General features: G+C 63.7%; 1 protein-coding gene and 1 long non-coding RNA gene across 2 annotated transcripts in view; one reads left to right on the top strand and one right to left on the bottom strand.

Annotated features, from left to right (window-relative positions):
* The window catches only part of PITPNM2 (phosphatidylinositol transfer protein membrane associated 2), a 76,007-nt gene that overhangs the window by 23,264 nt on the left and 36,040 nt on the right, over nucleotides 1-16,703 (top strand). The gene's annotated exons all lie outside the window — the stretch shown is intronic.
* LOC107529698 (uncharacterized) lies at nucleotides 3,352-4,339 on the bottom strand. The gene is made up of 3 exons (XR_001602472.2): nucleotides 3,925-4,339; nucleotides 3,648-3,768; nucleotides 3,352-3,485 (listed from the first exon to the last, which is right to left on the bottom strand). It is a non-coding gene; the product is annotated as an uncharacterized LOC107529698 (long non-coding RNA).

Here is a 16,703-nt window from a genome sequence, read left to right as displayed (position 1 = left end):
CCGCCTGCCTTTGCTCCTCTCTCCCCTCCCACTCCTGATGCCTCCTCCAGGCAGGAGCAGACGCCTGGGGCTGGCACCTACCAAAGGCCCATTGCAAGGAAAAGGGTGGAAGTGGGTTAGCGGATAGGAATCTCCCTGTGGACCAGGTAGTGTTGCGGTGATGTCACCCTCGCGTCACAGGAATTGTCTTCCTAGCGTCCCCTGCGGTGGCCCCATGGAACAAAGGCCAGAGGCTGGCGTGTGCACGCGGGCCGGGCAGGGAGAGATGTCCGTTCACCGCTCATGCGCAGGCAGTGCCCCGGGAGTGCCCGCTGTCCACGGGCGGGAGCGGCCAGCCCTGTGGAGGAGGGGTCCGCGCCCTGCCCCGCAGGCCGTCGGGCCACAAGGACAAAGAGCTGCTTTGGCTTCCTGAGCGGGTGGCACATGTGGGGATCCGGCGCTCAGCGCCCAGTGTGGCTTCAAGCGGAGGGCTGCAGAGATGAATCGCACCTGGGTCCCACTCTCGAGATCTCATCGGACACCGGAGGGGGCAGAATCCGAAGCAGTTGCAGTGCCCGGGGTACACGCCCGGGGGGAGGACGGGATGGGATGGAGACACCGTCTCCTGGGGCCAGGAGCCCATGGAGGAAGCTCTCAGGGGCCTGGCACCTAAGCTGGACCCTCTAGAATGCCCAGTTCACTAACGCAAGAGGCCGGGTTGGAACTGAACAGGAAGGGGCCTTCCCAGCAGAGGGAACAGCCTGTGCGAAGGCACAGAGGCAGGAGGATCCTGTCTGCCGGCCAGGCTGCTTGGGGGCTGTGCTGGGAGACAGGCTGAGCGGAGGCCGGGGGCCAGGTGCCTCACGTGCCTGCTGGGGAGCGGGGAGGTCCCCCGGAAAGCCGAGGGCGAGCATGGGCGGCCCTTAATCAGAGCCGTCACGGCGTCTTAGAAGAGGCTTCACCCGACTCCGCGGGGATGACAGGCTGGGGGCGGGGGAGGAGGGGCGGGCCGGGGGCAACATCAGGATGTCTTGCTGTGTGAGTACCTGAAGGGTGTTTCTTTTGTTTGTTTTTTCCTGCCCGAGCCTGTGAAATCAGGATGAGAAACTAGGAGTTGGAGAGCCTGGCCGGTGTGGCTCGATGGTTGGGTGTCATCCCAGGCACCAAGAGGTCACGGGTTCGACTCCCGGTCAGGCACCTGCCCAGGTTGCAGGCTCCATCCCCAGTAGGGAGCATGCAGGAGGCAGCCGATCAGTGTTTCTCTGTCTCTCTCTCCCTCTCTCTTCCTCTCTCTCTCTAAGAAAAGCAATAAAAACATATTTTAAAAATTACTTAAAAAATAATAAAAAAGAAACTAAGAGTCATCGAGATGGCAGTGCCCGGCGGGGGGCCTGTGCCCGGCACAGAGCCATGGTTTCTGACTTGCTCGGTTCCCCTTGTCACCAGAGGGATGACCTTGTCCAGCAAGCTTGACCACGGCCAGCAGCCCAGGTCCGGAGCAGAGATAACGAGCTCCCAAGGGGCTCAGCCTGCGACCTGGGGCTCCCCCTCCAAGGCCCCGAATCAGCAGCTGCGTAAGGGGTGGACGTATCGCTCTCAGCCGCTTCCCCCCCATACCCCAAAAAAGAATCGGCTTGAAAAGTGCTTCGTGACGGAAAGATAAACAAGTTTGCACAAGGGAGCCACAGAAGTTAATCTGGCCGTGTAAATATTTTCGTGTGCGCGGGATGCTGTGGCTGCCTATTGATTAAATAGAGCAGAGGGGAGGTTGTGGGGCCCTGAGCTGGCCTTGGGGGGAAAGCGGGATCCTTATTAAGAACTGTGGGCCACGCCCCGACGGGTGTGCTCGGCCGTCAGAGCGTCAGCCCTCGCACCTAAGGGTGGCGGGTTCGATTCCCACTCAGGGGCAGGCAGCTGGGTTGCAGGTTTGATCCCCGGCCCCGGTCAGGGTGCGTGCAGGGGGCAGCCGGTCAGTGTGTGTGCGTCTCTCCCCCCACCCCTTCCGCTGTCTCTGAAAATCAAATGGAAAAATATCCTCAGGTGAAGATTAACAAAACACACAGACACACACACACACACGGCTTGTGTGAGTCAGAGCCCAACACTGCTCAAGTTCGGGCGCCTACGTGGACTGAGAAGGTCCCAGCCAGGAGCCTGGCCAAGGCCATTCGAGTCTCGGTGGGGAGTGAAGGGAAAGTTTCTCATTCGACATTCCTGACGCCACACGTGGGGTTTCCATTCAGGCAAGTCTCCCGCTCTCTGTGGACACCAACCAGGTGTCTCACACGTCGATCCTGTCTGGCCGCCGGTCCCCCCATCCCCTTGGGTCCTCGGCGACACGTATCACCCGCAGGCCCTGGGCTGCGTGCTTAGGCCCTTCCCGTCTCGGCCTCGTTTTTTGCATCTGTGAAATGGGTCTTACACGCTAACGCTCAGGCTGGCTTCCCATAGCCGGCCCGGGGCTGACCCTCACGGGCCTGGGGACCGACTGACCGGGGGCGGGGGTGGGGAGGAGCGCTTGGCAACCGGGAGACTTCTTATTTATTAATTAACTAAGAGACTGTGATGCCTCAGGACGTAAGAGGAGCTGACAGGTCACGTGGCCCCTGAAAGCACAGGGCTGGTAATCCATTTAAAAAAACATTTTCTCCTTTGTAATTTAATGGAGGAAATCATTAGCTGGGAAATTGGTAGAACTGATTTATTCCCATTTTGGGGAGGGGGAATGGGAGAGAAAGCCGGCTCTCATCGCCGCTTGTTCTAGAAATATGTCGGCACAATAGTCCCATTAGCTGGGCCTGGCGTGGGCAGGGCAGCCCGTGGAGCCGGGTGAGGGCATGGGGCTCTTTCTGGGCGCAGGGGGGTGGCCGCGATGTCGGCAGCAGCTGCGCATCTTAGGAAACACGGCAGACCTGCCCGGGCCCGGTGGCGGTGTGGCAGGGGCCCCGGCTGCCCGCAAGCCCAGGATCACGCTCACGCCCTCGTTCCCAGGGACGCGGGACCTGGACCGGCTGGGAAAATGGACTACGTGCCTCTCCGACTTCATCCGGTTCCAAGGGGAGGCAACTGGGTTCACCCTAAAAATAACCAAACTTGCAAACAGCTTCAACATGCAAATGTTTCTCGTATCGATAGGGCCACAGCACTTAAAGGTACAGCAGTTTTTCCACCGCCCCGATCTGTTTGTTTCCCCCGCGTGGGAAGGAGCTCTGGGGTGATCTGGGCCCTGCTGGGGTCACCATCTTCCAGCGCCCGGCTGAGGTCTGGCTGGGCTTCTGCCCTCCCCGTGGGCGCCTCCTGCCCTGGGGCACCCCAGTCTGGCAGGGGTGAGGCACCTGCGGCTCTCAGTGGCCCCGGGTGCCCCCTGACTCGGGCAGGGTGGCTGGGCTGGAGCACTGTCGCCCCGTCAGGCTCGCGTGTGTGCGCCGAGGGGCTCACCTGACTTTGACTTTCCAAGCTCCTCTGGCCCAGAAACCCGAGTAAATGAGTTTTCAGAGAGGAGGAGCCTATAAATAGCCAGGCAGGATGTGGAGAGGTGAGAAGCAGGGGACCGCCACGGCTGTGGGCCCCGCTCTGAGCGGTGGCTGCACCGGGACCCACCCCACCCTGCCAGGTGCCCGTCTCCCCACTCTGTTGGCAGAGTCCTGGCGTCACAGGCCCCTGCTCACCTCCGGCTGTCCTGGCCGCCACGCCCAGCACGGGGCCACCGTGAGGCTCTGGGGCACCCTGTTATGTCCCCTGCTGGGGACTCTGTGTCCGTGTGCTAACTCTTCCACAGATGTGCCATGTCTGGGGGGGGGAAGTGCACCATCAAGTGGGGGGCTGAGTGTGGTCGCACCCCCTGGACGGCGGGCCTGGGACTCCAGGGCCTTAGGGCAGGGCCACCGTCGCCACCGTCTCTGGGAGTCGTGAGGAGGTGCAGGCCTAGACCCTTGGGGTACTAACCTCTGCAGTGTCTTCGTTCATAAGTTCGTTCACCCCTGAGATCATTCATTCGTATGTTCATTCATTCCTTCCCGCGTTCATTCACTCCTGAGTTCATTTGTTCATTCAGCGCCTGCTGGGCGCCAGGAGCTTCCGGGCCCTGGGGATGCTTCAGTGAATGAACCAACCCAAAGCCCTGCCCTCACGGAGCCCCACTCCTGTGGGAGAGAGACTTTAAAAAACACACGAAAACACAAAACGTGCTACACCGTGGACGAACCTGGAGGACATGAGGCCGCGTGAAACAAGCCAGACACAGAAAGACAGACACCGGGTGATTCCGCTCATCGGAGGGGCCCAGAGTCAGATGCACAGAGACGGAAGGTGGGGGGGGGTGGTGTTAGTGTCTCGCGGGACAGTTTCCATGCGGGAAGATGCCAGTTCTGGGGATGGTTGCACAACACTGTGAATGTGCTTAATGCCACTGAACTGGCCACTTAAAAACGGTCGCGACGGCCCATTGGGTGAGGTGTGTATTATACCCCGATTTTAAAAACGAAAAATATAGAAATGAGAGGAAAGGAATGCACAGTGTATTAGCTGAGGGTCGGTGCCGGGAAGAGAGCAAGAAAGGGCGGGAGAGGGCCGGGGCTGGGTTAAGGCATTGTCAGGGCGAGGGAGGGAGGCCCGTGGGGTGGGGGAGGAAGGCCCGTGGGGTGGGGGAGGAGGCCTAGTGAGAAGGGGCCCGAGCGGAGGCGGCAGGAAGGGGAAGCGCCTCCGGGCAGAGGGGACGCAGGGACCGATGCCCAAGGCAGGCAGGGTGGAGCCTCCAGGCCTTCACTCCGGGTGGGTGCCGCCAGGACACTTTGGGCCAAGGCAGGACGTTTGTGGGTTTGCGAGGGGTCCCTCCGGCCGGCCGTTCTTTGCAGGGTGGGGGTTTGAGGCTGGGTGCCCCGGGCCTGTTCCTGAGCTCAGCGCACACTGGGGTAGGGTTCTCTGCGGTCGTGTTTAAGTTTTTCTGGAGTCCTTGGCTGTCGCTCCCAGATGCCACTTCTCCCTTTGCCACTCGGGCAGGGTGGGGTGTGTGGCGTGACGAGGCGGGATGGCTTGGCCAACCCTCGGTTCCTGCTGCTGGGGCCTGGAGGCCGCCCCCTAGGCCCCTGCCTGCCCGGCCTGGGAGCTGAGTGCTGAGGGCCCGGGAACTGGGCCTGTCCCAGACTTGCCTCTGGGGGGGTGGGGGAGGCCCCTGCTGGCCAGGTGGGGGGTCGGGCTGGGCTTCAGCCCCACCTGTTGTCTGCCCTGCCCTGTGTCTTCCAGCTGTTCCTGGGTTTCTGCATCTGCAAAGGGAGAGGGTGGGACTGGGACCCGGTCTGGATTCCAGTTTCTGCCGGGAGCTCAAGCAGCTCCGTGCATGAGGGAAGGTCCCCCTGAGCACCCCCCACCACCCAGCCGGGGCCCAGCGCCCTCTGCACACCCCACGGCCCCTTCCACCCACCCCGGCTGCCACTTTAGGACGGGGGAGGGTCTGTTCTAATCCTATAGCTCCCGCCCAGATATTCCAGGGGTGACCTCAGGAGTTGCTGGGGGAAACAGCAAGCGATGGGGTTCTAGAACGGGTGTCAGGGGCCAGTTGGGGCAGGAGGAGCGGCCAGTGGCTCGGGGACCGGTCATTATGGCGCCCATGGAGCCCACTCACCAACTGGAGCCCCCTGTGTTCCCCGAGAGCCCGACCACCTGCCCTCTGTCCTTCTAGAAGGGGCCTCGGGGGCGAGGCCACAGACAAGCCCTCTCCACCCCGAGGACACCCCGAGGACACTGTGGGGTAAGTCGGGGGAGGAAGGGGCCAGGAAAGAAGACCGAGGGGCTTGGCGCTTGTCCGGGGCCCTGGGTCCCACACGCCTGTCTCATCCAGTCCTCAGAGCTGCTCTGTCTGGGACAATCACCACTCACCCCATACGACTGTTTAATTTTAAATTAAATTGAAATAAACTTAATAATCGCGTTTCCAAGTCACACAGTCACATTCCAGGTGCTCAGTGGCCACGTGGGGTGAGTGGCGGCCAAGCTGGACAGCGCAGGCGTAGAAACATCCATCGGCGCAGGGAGTTCCGTGGGACAGAGTTGGTCCCCACTCGAGCAGCCCCACGAGGTTGAGGCTGTTGCCCCATTTCACAGATGGACAAGCTGTGGCTCTGCCTGCTGGTCGTGCAGCCAGGGAATGTCAGAGGGCGCAGGACACAGGTCCGGTGGGTCTCAGGGCGTGGATGTGGGGCTGGTGCGGGCGCCGTGTCCAGCGGCCCAGCGGCTACTTCTCAGGACAGAGGGGCCTAAGGCCCACCCGTCGCCCACCCACATGCCCTGGGACCTCCGCCTCCTCCAGGAGCCCTCCTGTGCTCAGTGACGCTTTATTGCAAAGGCAAAGCAGGGGTTAACATTCAGTTGGGGCCTCCAGGGGCCTGCACCTTGGAGACCAAGTCCCTTAGGAGAGACTCAGGGAAACTGCCAGGAGCCTTGGCCAGACAAGGATCCCGGCCCAGGGGCTCCATCCACTTGGGGGGCCGGGTGTGGCTGGGAGAGCTCAGCCCACCCTCCCCCGCCTCCTGCATAGGTGGCTCTGGGCATTGGTGTTCTCCTGTCGGTGGGCACCCCTGCCCTCCTCAGGGTGGCAAACGTGGCAGACCCTACTGAGGAATTGGGACTCAGGGCTCAGCCACACTGATTTTGAGAAGTGGGGAGGCAGGTGGGGGTCAGAACCGGCTCCCGGACACCAGGGCCCAGCTGCTTCCCGGGCTGGCTGTCGGGAGGGGCCCTGCCGTCCTTAGGCCTGGCCCTCTGGGAGGCTGATGGGGCATCCTGAGCCCAGCGAAAGCCCTGCGGTCCCTGCCCCGCTGCCCGGCACGGAGCTGCTCTTTGCCCCGCCGAGACGCAGGTTCCCTCACGGCCTGGCCCCGCGGCCCGGAGGCCCGGCTTGGGGGCGGCTGCTCCGGCAGGAGGGTGGGGATGGGCTCTGCTGCCGCCTTCCCCCTGGCATATGGCTCCGCCGCCCGCCTCGGGCTGTGCCAGCGGCTCCCCCTTCTCCATGGCAACTTCGCTCAGTGGTCCCAGTGGAGGAGAGAGAATCAATTCTCCCTCTTCCCTCCCTCCCTCCCTCTCCCCACCCCTTCCTCTTGGCCTCCTGCCTCTTTCATCCCTGCCGGGCTCCCGGCTCTTCCCTCCTCAGCCGGCTGTCCGTCAGTCCATCCAGGGGACCTCCCGCAGCGCCCTGAGGCCGAGGGCGCCGGGACCTCCGAGGAGGAGGACCTCCGGGGACATGGGGACCAGCTCCTGCGGCGTGGGGTTCCCGGCGGCTCTCGCACTCTGTGCCCCTCGTCCCCCCTGCTTGCATTTTCCTCCCGAAAGGTAATTTTCTGCTCTAACCGTCACAGCCTGAGGAGGGCTGATTAGGCAGGAAGGCTCTGTCCCGGTCACGTGGGCCGCTGGTTTCCTCTGAGTCGCTGGGTTGGAGGGAGAGGCGAGGAGAGGCCGAGTTTGGGGGCCCCGGGTCTCCTCCGGGGCTGTTGTGAGTAGCGGGCCTCGGGCCTCCCGGTCGGTGCGTGGGCACCGCTGTGGGCGCCCGTCCATTTTCCAGTGTAATCGCCGCTCCCTGGGGACAGCCGGCCTTCCTCGCCCGAGGTCTGCGGGGAGGGGGCAGGCAGAGGCAGGCCCATGCACCCCACGTGGGGCTGGGCCCGGGTGCAGGGCTCCCCGCCTAACCCCTCTCACCCGACAGCGGGGGACCGTTTCGTCCCGTAACCAAGACTTCCCCAGGAGACGGTTTAGGTGGATCTTGGACCGGCCGGTTCCGGGCAGAGCGGTCCCGCCGGCACGGTCCGCTGGGCACAGTCCCTCGGCAGAGTTTGTCCACAGGCTGGCTTTTAAGGCGGCTGCCCAGTGGGCGGACATTGTCCGTCGCCCCTGCCCCACCTCCCGGGTGCGGGTCAGGATGGCTTCCCTGGAGGGAGCGCATGAAGTTAGCTGCGGGCGCCGTCCCCGGGCCGTCGCCAGGTCTGCAGCCCCTCCCCGTTACCGCTCTGCCTCCTGCGCCCCGTGGATGGAAAGTACAGCCCCTCCCTGTGCACGGAGCACCCCCCGTGTGGATGGGAAGCCAGGCCCCAAAGGCACGGGCTCAGCACCCAGTTCTTAGAAGCCGAGGGTTCCACACCGCGTCTGAGAGGAAGCCCCGCGCGGTCTTTAAATAGACCGAGGACGCCGAGCGCCCCGTCTGACTCACAGGGAAGTTCAGAGCCGGTCGCAGGTATCAGAGAAAACAGCTCCCGGCTGCGGGCGCGGGACCCAACCTGGGGGGCAGAAATGGCAGGGGCGCCTAGCCACGCAGGTACGCGGCTGGGAGGCAGGCTCGCGGGCGGCCAGCCGGACTCCGCGTCGCCTTCTGGGGTGGCCCCTGACAGGCCGTTTTCATAACAGATTCGGCCTTGACGGTGCCCCGGGGCTGGGCTCCCCCGCTGCTGCTGGGGGCTGGGCCGGGCCCCTTTCAACTGTCCTTGCCCCGAAGCCGCCTGGGACCCTGGATTCCCTCCGCGCTTCCTTTGATGATCCGATCAGTTCCTGTTGGGCGGGTAGGAGCGAAGCTTTTGTGTCTGCAGACGGGCCACGCCGCGCCTTGTTTTTCCTCGGCTCCGAGCCTGGAGTCTGTCACCGCGACCCTCCCGGCATCCGGCCGCTGTGCAGGCTTCTTAATGACATTACCCGCGCCTGGCCTCGCGGGTGGCTGCGCCGTACATTCTGATGGGTTTGCGAGGAGTTGTGTGACAGGCGGGCGGGCGGGGAGGCGGTGCGCCGCTTTTGTTTGGTTTGGTTTTGGTTTGCCGGTGAGCGGAAAATCTGATGTGACACGGAAAAGGTCAGTCCTGTGAGCGGCTCCGTGGAGCCCTGGGCCTCCCTGCGGGGCGGGGGGGGGGGGGGGCTGGCCCGGAGCCCCCGCGACAGCTGGGGTTCCTCTGCTGGGGTCTCCTGGGTGGCCCGGGGTGGGCTGCCTTTGATGACACCCCCCGTGTGCGTAAACCTGAGGTCGGAAGGAAGGCAGAGCAAGGTGGCCGGCCTCGGAGGAGGCGGGAGGCTCGGCCCACCAACCTCCTTGCTTTGTCCCGAGTGACTGCTGAGCTCCTGTGCCAGCCCCTCCCGCGCGCCGGGAGCCAGCCTCCTTTCTCAGTGTGATTCCACCGAGCGGAGCGGCGGGGACTTACTTGAAAGCCTCGCAAACAGCTGTGGAGGGTGTGGGAACTGGTCGGAGGGGGGAGCCCAGCTGCCAACGGCTCCGGCCAGGGGTGAGAGCGTGGGCAGCTCATTCCAGGAAAAGTGGAGTAATCGCCGCGTTGGCCGGCGTTCAGGCGGTGAGTGGATGTGTCTTCTTGAACTCGAGGGGAGCTCCGAGATTCAGGGAAGGGCGCGGCGGGCGGCCGATGGTTCCCACAGACCTCACAAAGTACAGGAAGCTGCCAGGGGAAGTGACTTCTCCCCCCACCGTGTGCTGGCCGCTCGCGGTGTCCACCTCCCAGGCCGCGCCGAGCAGGACAGGCAGGGCCCGGGACCACCTCCACCGGGGAGGCCTAGCCGGTGCCCTCCAGGCCCCAGGCCCAGCTTTGAGAAAATCTCTCGGTGGTGTGTCTTCATTTTCATTGTGTGAATGGCTTAGAAACTGTGCAGGAGGAAGGAGCTCGTGAACATCAAACTCTCCCCGGTCTGTCTTGTGATGTCCCCGAGCATACCCCCCCACACACACGCTCACTCATGTGCACACTCAGCTCCCCTGCACCGTGCATGCAGACACACACACACACACACACGCATGCATGCATACACTCATGTGCACACAGCTCCCATCCACCGTGCATGCAGACACACACACGCATGCATGCATACACTCATGTGCACACAGCTCCCATCCACCGTGCATGCAGACACACACACACACACACGCATGCATGCATACACTCATGTGCACACAGCTCCCATGCACACGTGCATGCAGACACACACACGTGCACTCTCACGCATACACATACACACACACACACACCCTGACGTTTGCCCTCCTGCCATCAGGGCCATGCCTACCACCTGGCTTTCTGCTCCTGACGAGATCTCCCTTGAACAGTCCTCGGTGTTGGTAAGACCCCGCAGCTGCCTGTCTGTGCCCCGCCTTCAGCTCATCAGCTTACCTGCGTGAGACGGGCCGTTCCCGTCCGCTTCTGCAAGGAGCTGCCTCGCTCTCTCGCTGCTCCTCTTTTCCATGCCCCCCCCCCAGGCTCTGCCCTGCCCTCGGTGTGTGTCTGTGGGGGACGCCCCCGAGTGCCAGCCTCCCACCCTGGGCCCCTGAGAGTCCAGGTCAGAAGGAAGGGGCATCGTCAGAGAGAGACCGCTGAGCTGAAGATGTGCTGGGCTGCAAGGCCGCGCGCACGCGGGCATGTCCTCCCCACGTTGTCCGTAATTTGCCACCTTCAGCTTTGCTCTCCATTTCTCCCTATTTTCTGGTTGATTTCCAAGAGCAAGGCTCAGCAAACTCTGAAGCAGGACCTGAATTCCCACCTCATGGGCTCCTTCGCGAATATCACCTAATCTAACAGTTTGCAGCCACCCTAGAAGTGCTTGCTGTCGTCCCATTTTGCATGTGAGCAAACTGAGTCTCAGAGCGGTTGAGTAGCCCTGGGAAGGCAGGGCCAGAACTTATTCATTCATTCACTCATTCACTCATTCATTCATCCACTCACCTGTTAGACATGGCGCCTGCTCTGCATTGGGCCGGGGGGGGGTGTCCATCCATCCCAGTTGTCTGAGGAGAGGAAAGCAAAGACGCGGCGAGCAGGCCTGGGAGGAGGGGCAGCCCCGGGGCCTGAGCCGGGAGCCCCTCGTGGCCCCCCAGCCCGCCGCGCCCGCCGGAGTGCGGGAGTCAGCGCCGCTCCGTAGGATCCCGGCCGCCTGGGTCCCGCCGCCTCCTGCCGTGGGCCGCCCGGCTCACTCTGTTTTAAAATCTGTCACAGCATGGTCCTGTCGCCGGGAAGGCAGCCTGCTCCACGCCGGGGACTTCCGTGCGGGCGGCTCGGCGCCGAGGGGTTACCGTAGGGGGCCGTGCCCCGGTTTCCTCCCGTCACCTGCGGGCAGCGCCGCCTGCTTCACACCGCTCAGCGTGACGGGAGCGGTGGACGGGCGCTTGGCCGTAAGGCCCACAATGGGCGTCAGATGCTCCCGAATTACGATGGGGCTACGCCCCGGGAGACCCTTCCGGAGTCGAATATCGTAAGTCGAAAACGCACGTGCTCACCCGACCCACCGACCGTCGCAGCTTAGCCCGGCCCACCGCACACGCGCTCGGAGCACTCGCCCGGCCCGGGTCGGACACAGCCCGTCTGGGAGTGCCCGGCGTTGCGAGAGTGCTGTGCCCACGGCGCCCGCCCAGGAAAACACCGGAACTCAAAACCCGAAGTTCAGTCTCTACTGACGGCACGTTGCTTTTGCACCGTCTCGTAAAGCTGAAAAATCGAAAGTCGAGCCCGGCCGGTGTGGCCTAGCCGGTTGAGCGGCGCCCTGGGTACCAAACGGTCGCCGGTTCGCTTCCCGGTCAGGGCGCAGGCCCGGGTTGCTGCTCGATCCCCAGCAGGGGCAGCCGATCGAGGACCCTCGTCATTGATGTTTCTCTCTCTCTTCCTCTCCCTTCCTCTCTCCGAGATCAGTAAAAACATAGTAAAAAAAGAAACCGTAGGTTGAACCCCGTAAGTGGGGTCCGTGGGTGCAGAGGACCTGCCTGCAGACGTAGGGGTGGAGTGAGCACAGACGGCAAAGCAAACGACCGGCTTCACGGCGGTCCCGGGCAGAGGGAGGGGCGGGCGAGAACGCTGTTATTTTTGCAATTTTTTCTGTAGGTTAGAGAGTATGTGAAAGAAAAAAAAAATGACGTAAGCATTTGAGGGGCTTTCCCCAAAGGTGGTAGAATGAGGACTGAACCGAGCAGGGTTCGCACCCGAAGGGACCCACGGGAAGCCCCGTGGCAGTGGCCGGCCCTGGGGGCGGGGGATGGTGTGTGCGGCGCCCGGGTTCCGCCCGGTGCCCTCACCTTGCCCTCTTGCCCGCGCCCTTGTGAAGCACTTTGCAGCTTTCTAGGCGTGGGCCCGCGCGCTCGCCGCCTGGGGCCGTGAACAGCTCCGGCAGGCTGTGCAGACAGGGCCCGGGAACCGGTCGTGTTAAAACGCTCCTGCCCCCCGAGCTGATCTGCCTGCTGGGCCCCGGGAACCGCGCGGGGGTCCTGCCTCAAGGGCTCTGGGCTCCTGGGATGGGAGGCGGAGGCGGGGGCTGCTCGGGGTGGCGGGAGTCCCCGGGTTTGAGTCCCGGCCGTGCGACCTGCAGAAGCGCTTGATTTCTGAGCCTGCGTTGCCTCGCGTGGGGTGGGGGGCCGTCCTCCCGCTCGGGTGCTGGGTGACAATCGCGAGCCTGTGTTTCTGGCCTGGCCCGGGAAGGAGCGAGATGGTGACAGGGCGACCGTTTTATAGGGCGCTTCTTCAGTGCAGGGCTATGAAAAAAAAAGAGTTGGCTTCAGATGGACACTGTGTACCAGAGGCTGTCCTAGGATCAGGGCCAGGCTGGCCCCTGCTCTCCACGCTCCCAGTGTTTGGCCAGCGGGTCCCGGGTCCAAGCCAGCGGGACCTCCTATCTTGGGGCGCGGCCGTTACGCCGCCCGCTGCCTGGAAGACGAATGCCCGAGCTTTGCCAGCCCCCCCGAGGGCACGTGGCACAGCAGTGTTGCTGGTGGGGAAACGGAGGCGGGGGAGCGTCTCACTGTCAGCTGGGTGTGGCCGAGGCACCGAGGGGGGGCCTCCCCTGGACCCAGCAGGAGAGCAGGGGCCAGAATTTGTGTCTGGATCACCAGCCAGCGGCTTCCTTCCTCCCCCCGGCTTCCTTCCTCCCCCCGCCTCCCGGTGCCCCCTGCTCACAGCTGCGGAGGGGCCCTGCTGGCGTTGGTGACGTCCCTGCCCCACGGCAGTGGCACCGTTGAGGCCCTCTTTCTTTTTTTTATAACCCTCTCCCGAGGGTGTTTTTTCCATTGCTTTTCAGAGAGAGTAGAAGCAGAGGAGAGAGAGAGAGAGAGACGTCGATGTGAGAGACGCACCGATTGGTTGCCTCCCGCAGGTGCCCCGACCAGGGCCGGGGGTCGAGTCTGCAACCCAGGTGCGTGCCCTTGGCTGGAACAGAACCCGGGACCCTTTCTTGGGGCTGCCTTTTGCCCCAAGTCCATCCAGGTTGGGCCGGTGCATGAAGGGGCACGTTGGCTCAGGGCCTTTGGGGTGCCCCCCATGACCAGCCCGGGCTGCAGAACCGGTTGGTCCCTGTGAGGTCATTCAGAAGACGCGGCTCCGAGCAAGCGGCAGCGGCCTCCAGGGCACTCGGAGCAGAGCTTCCCGTCTGATGGGCAGCCACGCGCCTCTCTGACCGCTTGGCAGCCCCTGGACCTCGCACGTGAGGCAGCCAGCGGGAGGGGCTCCTCCCTTGGCCTGGCTCGCGTCACTTTCCTCGGAGCTGCCAGTCTGTGGCCCGGGAGGGTTCAGAGCCACTGCCCGTGAGGCCTAAGGGCCCCTGGAAATGGGTCAGTTCAAACCCTTCTGCTAGAGCTGGGAAGGCGATGCCCACGGAGGGCTGGGGACCGGCCAGTCCAGCTCCCAGGGCCTGGGCAGCACTGACTGATACGACCTCCTGTTTGCAGCCTGGTCATTCTCAGGGTCTTGGCCCAGGTCCCACCACGGGTGCAGGATTGTGGCAGGATTTCTACCCCCAGGAGCACTGAACGGTGCAGGGGAAGAGGCGGGGAGAACGGCTGGGACCCGCCTGCCTCCCTGCAGGGGACTCACCTGCCCCCCCCCGCCCCCGTCCACCTGTGGTCTCCTGGCCGGGCTCCTGCCCTGGACCCTCAGTGCCGTGTGTGGTGCGTTAACAGCGGGGCTCAGAGCTCACGCTGGGATTGCTCCTCGGTCCGTCCCGTCTTTGCCCTGTGAAACGGTCGAGGCGGAGGCCTGGAATCTTTTCCACGCAGAGAGCTTGAGTGAACCCTCCAAGGTCAGACGGCCGCTCTGGGACAGAGCGTGGACTTCAATCACTTACAGCAAATATTTGCCGGGCGCCTGCCTTTATTGAGCAACTGCTCCAGCCAGGCCCTGGGGAGCCACTGGGAGCAAGAGGCTTGCAGGAGAGCGTGCGGTGACGTCACCGTCTGGGAAAGGCCTAGAGGGGCGTCAGGCCAAGTGCCCGGGAGCCGGCGGGGCCCACCCGCAAGGTTTCCCTGGGAGTAGGGCTCTTGGAGTGAAGGGGTCTCAGTCACGGGACTCCAGGTGTCCCCACCAGCAGCTGCAGGAGACGGAGATTCTAGTGTCGGCCCCGCCCTGGGACCTCAGGCAAGCCCGTGTCCACCTGCAGGAGAGGCTGACCCAGGCCATTCTTTTCATTCTCTGGGGGGCTTCCCAGGACCCTCGGGGAGTGTGAGAGACTCAGGGCCCAGGGCTTCCTCTGTCCAGGAGGCCAGGGCGGGAGGGCGCGGAATCTGCCCTTGAACAAGCCCTGTTGGGGTTCCGCAGCTGGGTCTCCCTCCCCTCCCATGTCCTGCAGCATCCTGCCCACCTAGGGGGCTGGGCACCCTACCCTCGCTCTGCTCTACCTCTCTCTGAACACCCAGCCCTCACCGGGCACCTCACCCCGGGGCACATTGTAGAGGTGTCACCTTGACACCTGGCTCCTGCGAGAGCCTTTATCTCTAGGCGTCCAGGGCCTGTGTCTGAACACACCTCCCGGTGACGTTGACATCAGTCTCCACACAGTGACACCAACACCAGACTGGAAGGTTTAGGCGGGTACCAGGCCCAGACCTGCCATGACCTGCTGGGGGCCTCAGGAGGGTCTCTGTGTCCAGACGCCTGCAGGACGGGGGCTGGAGGGGGCTGCCCGGCAGAGGTGGCCCTGAGCAGCCTCTGAGGGATGACCCAGTGTGTCAGGCCAGGGCCAGGCGTCACCCTTTGTCTAGGTGCCCAGTGCCCCGGCGTTGTCCCATCTAACCCCACCCCGCCCTGAGAGATGGGTCGTGTTTCTAAAGACAGGTAAACCGAGGCCCAGAGTGGGTAGACAACTCGGGAAAAGCACGAGTTCAATCGTGGGTCCGCCTGGCTCCAGAGCGGGCCTTTCCCGTGGTGCCTCGGGGCCTCCAGCTGGTTCTGGTTGTTTCACGACCGGTTTGTGTTTTGTTCAGGGCGGGGGGGGGGGGAGGGGGGGTGCACCTGCCCCTGCCGCCCCCCGACTGCCCCCCGTCCTGCTGTTCTCAGCTCGGGGCTGTTCGCCGCCTCTCACTCCCCACCCCGCTGACACGGGGCTGGCTTTGTTTTTGACCGTCAGCCGGGCAGGGAAGTGGCAGGCTGTGTGCAGAGATTCCCGAAATAGCCCCAGGCTCCCCGCCAGAGATGGGAGAGCCAGGCTGTGCGCGGTGGGCTGGGGCCTTGAAGATGACTCAGTTCCCCGCACCCCGGCCACCCCCTCTTCGCGCCCTCCCCTCGGGCTCTCCTGCCTGAGCTGCCCCCAGCCCGGCCCGCCCGATGCCCCCAGGATTGCCGAGAGGCCGCCCCAGGCTGGTGGCTTCGGGGTGCCGGCTGGGAGGGCTTTGGTGTAGCCCTGGCCCCGGAATCAAGGGTTCTCGTGCCCTCCCTGTGCCTGACTTGCCCCATGGCCTTGACCAAGGCCCCCGTCGTCCTGTTTGCTGCAGTTTCCCAGTTGGGGCCGGGGAGGGTGTGTCGTGGGATTGTGCGGACAGAGGCCCCAAACAGGCGTGGGAAGGTCGGTGACAACACCGATGGGTTATTTCTCCCAGTCCTGGCTGTTTTTTGGTTTTTGTTTTTTTCCTAAGCCTCACCTGAGGACATTTTTTCCATTGCTTTTCAGAGAGAGCGGAAGGGAGGGAGGGGGGAGAGACTTGACTGGGAATCGAACCCGCGACCATTCGGTACATGGGCCGGTGCTCTAACCACTGAGCCGCCGGCCAGGGCTCGCCTGCCATTCTCGTTGGCCCTCCAGGATCCAGCCCAGCCCTGCCCCCCGGCCCTCCCCCTTGTCCAGGTGCAGGCCTGGGGACGCGGGAGGACAGGCGCTGGCCCGAGCAGGTGCCTGTGGCCACGGGGCTGCACGGGGCTGGGCTCTGTCCCCAAACGGGGCTTCTGCCTGCGGCCAGTGATGAAATCCGCTCCCGTCGCTCACGGTCTGTGTCCGTGTGCTGCTGGCTTTTGCTCTGTGACTGACCTTGTGCTGCGTCCCCTGGGTCGGGGTGGGGCCAGCTTCAGGGGCGGGTGCGTGTGACCCGTCGGGGCCGAGGCTCGGCTGTTTCCCAGTCAGGGGAGAAACACCCCAAGGTGCGAGCCAGGGTCCCTGACCTTCCATCCCCAAGCCCAGCAACTAAACGCTTTTTCGTAACTCGTTTGGCAGCCAAGTCTCGCCTGAACCGAGGTGAGGCCATTTTTTCATGGCCGTTACGTGTCTTCGTTCGCGTCTTTCGCTGCAGAAATGTCGAGTTTGACTGTCGGATGCTGCCGAAAAATGCCCCGAAAGTGCAGGGAGCTCTGAGTTCTTGGACACCTCTGGCCCGAGGGTAAGGCCTCTGCTTTCGTACCAGTTACAAGCAGCCTCTGCCCCCAACTCTCCACCGTGTCCTTCCCTGAGATTCCTGGGGCTGAAGGGGTGATGCCGCCCACGGCGCCTCCAGCACCCAGCCCCTGGCAGCACCCGGG

Source organism: Miniopterus natalensis, chromosome 20, assembly GCF_054644295.1.
Source record: "Miniopterus natalensis isolate mMinNat1 chromosome 20, mMinNat1.hap1, whole genome shotgun sequence".
In the NCBI taxonomy this organism is placed as follows: domain Eukaryota; kingdom Metazoa; phylum Chordata; class Mammalia; order Chiroptera; family Miniopteridae; genus Miniopterus; species Miniopterus natalensis.
The sequence above is the reverse complement of the archived record's forward strand: the minus strand, read 5'-3'. Positions and strand labels throughout refer to the sequence as shown.